Here is a 7,594-nt window from a genome sequence, read left to right on the forward strand (position 1 = left end):
ATAGTTTAAAAATAGATTAATTACATCAATTCCTTTTACTTTTTTTCTCTCCCTTTCCCTCGATTTGGAAAATTATAGAATTTTGGGGATTAAATTAAGTAATTTTATTGGATTACTATTAAATAATTTAAATTTTAGTTTATATAAAGATACTTATGAGATGCATGGACCCACCAGATTGGGGCCTACACAAACTGGGCTCCAATAAGGGTTTTAGTCTTTCGGGTAACTGAACCAAGCTTGAAGAGAGGCTTAAAAGGTGGATTCTGAATTGGGAGAAATTGACGATAAAACGTGATATGAAATAATTTATTTTGTAAAAATAATTTGTATATAATAAAAAAATTTTAAAAAATAATTTAATTCCTATTATTTAGTTGGACGGTCTTGATGTTATTAAATTTATATACAAAAAGTTTAATATTAATAAGATTTTTCAAAATTTAGAAAATATTATTGTTGAAATAGAGGAAGCGAAAAGTCACTAGAATCTATCAGCTATTGTGATGTAGTTAGACAATTGTGAGCCTATAGAAATAGAGTGCTTCAACAAAGAATAAGTTTATAGGAAACCAAAGACCTGCCTTCAGTTACTCTTTGTAAATCATGATTGTATCATCCACAAGGATTTGGTCATCTACACGAACGTGCGAGTTTAGAGTATGAACTTGTAATAGTTCTCGAGATATCTGATAGTGGTTGTACAGACGCTCCACGTCTTTTTCTGTTAACATAGACGGAATGTCATTCACCCGGAGGCTATTGTTGTCGTGAACCACCCTTAGTGGGACATTAGGAGCCGGAGCATAGATGGGACCACCAGAAGAAGAGTCTGAAGTGAAACTTCCACCAGAAGAAGATGATGAAGAGGAGATATTCATCTCGAAAAACATCAAAAAGAAACAAGGAAGTACCTTAAGCAAATGTGGTAGTAGAAGGCTGGGTAGTCGAGTCTTTTTTAAAGTGCAGAGATTAGTTGTGAGCAAAAGTGGTAATCGGAGGAGAAGAAGGGATTTTATATAGAGATTTTGACGACAAGTTTAAATGCAGTTCGAGAAGCGAGATAATCATCCAATCCGGATATGCCACGTGTCCAAGATCGTGAAAGAGTCGAAGACTAGTGAGGGACCTTTGATACAACATAATAATCATCCAAAATAAGTCATGAGCTGTCACCATAAGACAGGGTTACGTGGTAAAGATCTAATAAGCTGACACGAGGTTGCAGAAGTCTCACTCATAAGAAGGAATACCAAAACACTGTAATACTCGATGCTTCACTAAGACTCGCCCTTATGGTATTTTTTAATCTTATTACTGTGTTGGGTTGTTTACTATTATTTTTATTTTTTTAATTGTATCAGTTTGTTTTTTTTTTTTTTGTAAAGCATATTGTTTAGTGTGTTGTTAGTTGTTGGTTAGTCATGGATTTGTTGAAGTAAATATTTAGGAACGTGGAGTATTATATGGCAATTTATTTTGTATTTATTCTCCATTTTAATTGAATAAAAATTGAGCTGAGAGGAAAACAGTGTTGCTGTTACAACACTAGAAAAAATTCAATCAAAGCGTCCTATTTATCGTCTTCTTCACCTAATTTGTTGTGTTTGATTATTATTTCAAGTTTTTTAAAGTTTTTTTATTGCGTGGGTTTTTGATATGACATTTGGTATTAGAGCCTTGCTCTTGTATGTCTAAGTACATGCTGAGAAGAAGAAGCAATTTGCCATCAAGCTCTGCTAGGTTCGACAGTGGCGATCTGACCGACACAATAGCATTGCGAATGACGTTGCGAGAAGGGAGTGTTACTCTCCAATACCCGTTGCTCACAAAGAGCAATTATTCGACATGGGCAATTAAAATGGAGGTATACAAGGAGGCCTAAGGCATGTAGGAGACTGTTGCACCAGATGATCCTGTAGAACCGCGCAAAGATAAGATGGCATTGGCAGCCATCTATCAAGGAATCACTAAAGCGACACTATTGTAGATTGAAGCGAAGAAGACTATGAAGAAAGCATGGAATTCCTTAAAAACCATGCACCTCGGTGCAGCTCGGGTGATGGAGGTGAAAGCATAGACTCTGAAATGGGAGTTTGAGAGTCTTTGCATGGAAGATGATGAAGCTGTCCATAATTTTACTGGTAGGGTGTCCACTGTCATCAACAAGCTGCGCGGCCTTGGTGAAAAATTAGACGAAGTGTACATAGTGAAGAAGATGTTGCATGCAGTGTTACTGAAATTCATTCAAATTACCTCTATGGTTGAGGAGTTCGGTGATCTGAAGATTAAAACAATGGAGGAAGTGATAGGTTCACTTAAGGCTCATAAATACTGCCTACACAGCCGCGACGTAAAAGGAGGTAAGCATATACTCCTGACACGCGCGAAGTGGAAGGCGTGCAAGAAGAAGGTGAGCTCGAGAGCTGGTTCACCCAAAGAACATGCCGGAGTGTATGATAATGGCGGTGCTTGTGGACGCAGCTGTGGACGAGGACGTGGCAACAATGAGAATTGGCAATCTTAGAAATTTGATATATAAAAAGGTACAGTGTTTCAATTGTAATGATTTTGAGCACTTTGCGTCTAACTACAATGCAAGCAAGAAGGAAGAGAAAGTTCATGTTGCAGAAAAAAAAGATGATGTAGAACTTGCATGTAACGACCCGAAAAATCAGACCGCTACCGGCGCTAGGATCCAGATCGGCTTAAGGCCGCCGGGACTCGTAGCAAGCCAAACCTTCATCCTGTGAACCTGTTCAATCCTATACATGATCAACAATATACATAAAAAAAAATTTAAACTTTTCTTTCCATTCAACCACCAAACTCAACCTGTGCATGCACTAATCATAAACATAAACATTAACCCCACCTTGGAGTCCTCATCAATGCTCTAATGGGGTGACATAACATAAATTAAGTTTGGTTTACAATAATCATCATTAAACATTAGGATCATGTACTAGAAAGGGATTGACATACTACTATGGTCAAGCACAACTCTAAACTTTCATAAACATCATTACATTACATATCAATGCTACACTTTTACATGACTGTACTAAACATAACATATTAACATTTATCATGTCCACACTAGCTATTACATGACCCTAACTTCATTACTCTTGCTGACCTCCTGGTCTATTCTGTACTTGCAAACCTGGGGGTTAAGGGAGAGGGGTGAGCTACTAGAGCCCAGTGATCAGAATAATGGAACATTATAATTAAAACACATGGTAACATGGAATGCATCACATCACAGCTAATCACATCAAGGATGAATTTGTCACCAATAGTCCTCCACACATTCCAATAGTGTCAGGAGTGTAGAATGGGCCTCGACCTGGTCTTTCCCTTATCATAACATACATAACATAACATTCCAATAATGCCAGGGGCGTAGAATGGGCCTCGACCTGGTCTTTCTCTTACTATAGTGCCAGGGGCGTAGAATGGGCCTCGACCTGGACTTCCATACCATACCATATCACATCATGACATGCCATACGAGGACTAGAGGATCATTCAACATTCATCCACATCATCAACATAATATGCAATGCAACATATTCGTGAATTCTAATGCAAACATCCTATTATATCTCATGGCATTCATGATGCATGAATCATGCTAAAACTGATTTATTTATTTTAAAGCATAAGGAGTTATTCCACTCACCTCTGGCTGAAGCTCTAATGACTCTGAAGCAGCTATCTCATTGCTAAGGTCCTCGGTTCCTCGAGTCCGAACCTACACAGGTGGACTCAAATGAGGGACCTAACATCCATGAACATGACTCTAAAATACTCTCCAAAAACCCCTTAAAACACCTTAAAACAATCATGAAAATCATGCAAAGGAGGGCTGAATAGGGCACTTTCGGCGGCAGGTTCGGCGGCCGAAAGGCCCTCCAAAGCCGAAAGTCATGCACCTTCGGCGGCACTTTCGGCAGCCGAAGGTTCCCTCCAGAGACGAAACTCATGCATGTTCGGTGGCACCTTCGGCGGCCGAAACTCCCTTCCAGAGCCGAAAGTCCACTTTCGGGGGCAGGGTTCGACAGCCGATACATGCTACCACAGGCAGGTTCGGCGGTCGAAAGAGCCTTCGGCTGCCGAACCTGGTTTCTCCCAAAGGGCAGAAACTCGGTTCCAACATGCACAAACGCCTCCCAACTCACTCAATCATGCATTTTCCTATTCTACAACATGCATACTCAAGCATACAAGCTCCTAGGGGCTTCAAACTATCCTAAACCCCATCTACAACATACCAAACATGCATAACCAACATACATTGTTCATAAACGCACAGTAAACCCATAAACTCCACATAAACCTACACATGCATTTCTACCCCAAGAAACTTCATAAAACTTACTTAAAACATGAAAGGAACTATGGATCTACTCTTACCTCTTGTAGAACGAGAGGAGAGATGATCCAACTCGGAGATGGGAGAGATCCGCTCTTTGATCTCCAAGTTTCCAAAACTTGCTCTTTTTGCTCAAATCTCTTCAAATCAACATAAAGCTTGTTAAAACATGAAAGATTGGAGGAAAAACATCAAAAACGAACCGTAGGAGAGCATGAACTCACCGTGGTCGAAAATGGGGAGAAAACTCGCCCGTTTCGGCCATGGAGCTCTTATATAGGGCTGGCAGACCACCTTTCGGCAGCCGAACGTGCCCCCACATCTCATGCAAGTTCGGCGGCCGAACATGAGGTTCGGCGGCCGAACCTTTGAGACTTGCAGAAGCCTAACTTGCCCCCCTAAACCATCCAATGTTCGGCGGCTGGACTTGAGGTTCGGCGGCCGAACCTGGAAATGCCTCCTTGGTCCTCTTTCATTCAAAACTCAGTTCCTTTCTTACTTAAAATCATTAAATACATTAAAACATTTTATGAAAATATGATTTTACCCTTCTAGAGGTCTCCGACATCCGAGATTCCACCGGACGGTAGGAATTCCGATACCAGAATCTAGCCGGGTATTACATTGCACTTCTAATGGCTAATGCATGTGATTTGGTGCATTTTGATGACTCGGCATTAATTGACGTTCTATTGACTAAAGAGAAGGTGAAACCTGAGTTTGGGAGTGATGAGTATGAGTGCAATGTATGGTACCTTGACACTGGAGCTAGCAACCATATGACAGGCTGTAAGAAAAATTTTGCTGAACTTGATGAAATTGTTCATGGCAAGGTGAGGTTTGGAGATGGATCACTTGTGAACATTTGTGGCCGTGGAACCATGTTGTTTCAATGTAAAAATGGAGAACACATGACACTCACATATATTTATTATATACTGAAATTAAAAAGTAATATTGTGAGTATTGGCAGTTGGATGAATATGAAGGAAAAATAGTGATTGAGGGAGGCTTTCTACGTCTTTTTGATAAGCAGAGAAGATTAGTTGTAAAAGTGAGGAGATCCAAGAGTAGGTTGTATATGGTAAACATCATACATATACAGCCAGTATGTCTTATGATTAGTTATAAGGAGGATGCGTGGCTCTGGCATGCCCGTTATGGTCACTTAAATTTTCAAGCTCTCAGGAGCCTTACTAATACAAAAATGGTGGATGGAATGCCACACATTGAACAAGTGAATCAATTATGTAGCGGGTGTTTACTTATAAAGCAACATCGTGTCTCGTTTCCTTAGTCAGCTAACTATTGAGCTAACAGACCATTAGAGCTTGTGCATGGCGACCTGTGTGGGCCAATCATGCCCACTACACTAGGAGGTAACAAGTATTTTTTATTATTGGTTGATGATTTCAGTAGGTACATATGGAATGAGATGCTTAGGAGCAAATATGAAGCGTTTGGGGCATTCAAGAAGTTAATGGCATGTGCAGAAAGGGAAGTAGAGTACAAGCTAAAAGTATTTCACAACGATTGGGGTGGTGAGTTCATATCAAAAGCTTTCATTGAACACTATGAAAAGCTTGGGATCAAACGACATTTGACGTCACCATATTCTCCTCAACAAAAAATGGTGTCGTTAAGCATCGAAATCAAACGATCATAGCGATGACATAGAGTCTTTTGAAGAGCAATGAGATGCCTGCCCTGTTCTGGGTAGAGGTTGCACGAACAACAGTCTATCTTCTAAATAGATCCCCAACGAAGAGTGTAGAAGGGATGACACAGTATCAAGCTTGGATGAGATGGAAGCCCAATGTACAGCATCTACATGTGTTTAGATGCTTGGCACAAATGAAAAACGCCTCTCCACATCTCAGAAAACTAGAAGACATAAGTAATATAATGATCTTTATCAGTTATGAACCCGGGTTTAAGGCCTACAGAGTTTATAATCCAAAAATAAGAAGGGTGCATGTGAGCAGAGATATCCTATTTGAAGAAGACAACCAATGGAGCTAGAAATTGTATTCAGTTCAGGTGAAAACTAACTATATATAATGAGTTTGGAGGTGCAGGGAATGAAGCTAATCGCATCACTCATCCTGATGCGCAATTTGAAGAAAACGCAAGCCCAACAAGGAGTGTGTCATAGACGCCGATGAGCTGCAATTCAGAAAGGAGTGTGTCGCAATTGTCGGGCAGCTACGATTCACTGTCAGCGTGGAGCGATCCTGCAAGCTGTGTATCGCTAATGTTGTCTTCCTTAGGTGAATTCAGTTCCAGTTCAAGAGATGTCCGACGATATCGATTATTGCAAGAAATTTATGATGAAACAAAGGAGATAAAAGATGAGGCTGGGCTCTATTTCTTGTCACTGGAAGAACCTACAACATATGAGAAAGCAACTTGCAATGAAAATTGGAGACTAGCTATGATAGAGGAAGTATCGACCATTAAGAAGAATGGGACCTGAGAGCTCACTGAATTGCTGAAGGGATACAAAGCCATAGGTCTGAAGTGGATTTTCAAAATTAAGAAAAATCCATTTAGAGACATTGTCATGCATAAGGCTTGGTTGGTTGTAAAGGGCTACGTACAGAAGCAAGGCATAGACTTCAATAAAGTTTTTGCTCCGGTCGTGAGATTAGAAATGGTGAGATTGTTTTTGGTACTTGCAGCGCATAATGGGTAGCAGGTACATGACATGGATGTCAAGTCGGCATTTTTAAATTGTGAACTTGAAGAAGATGTATATGTAGCGCAGCCGGCTGGGTTTGTAGAGAAGGGTCAACAAGATAAAGTATTAAAGCTGAACAAGGCTTCGTATGATTTGCGTCAAGCTCCTAGGACGTGGAATGCAAAGCTTGATAAGAGCTTATATGAGCTTGGGTTTGTGAGATATGAAGAGTCTGTTCGAGATGAGTGATCTTGGGTTGCTGAGCTATTATCTAGGGATCAAAGTATTGCAAGAACGACAAGGTATTACTCTTTGTCAAGTAGGTTATGCGATAAAGATTCTTGAGAAAATGGGTTTGGCCGATTGCAAATCTTGCCAGATTCCAATGGAAGCTCGATTGAAATTGAGCAGAATTGATGACAGTCCACTAGTTGATGCAACTCTATATACATGAGTGTAATAGGCAGCCTGAGATACTTGGTAAACACAAGACCTGACTTGGCATATTCAATTAATGTTGTTAGCCGTTACATGGA

The sequence above is a fragment of the Manihot esculenta genome, chromosome 7 (assembly GCF_001659605.2).
Source record: "Manihot esculenta cultivar AM560-2 chromosome 7, M.esculenta_v8, whole genome shotgun sequence".
NCBI classification, from domain to species: domain Eukaryota; kingdom Viridiplantae; phylum Streptophyta; class Magnoliopsida; order Malpighiales; family Euphorbiaceae; genus Manihot; species Manihot esculenta.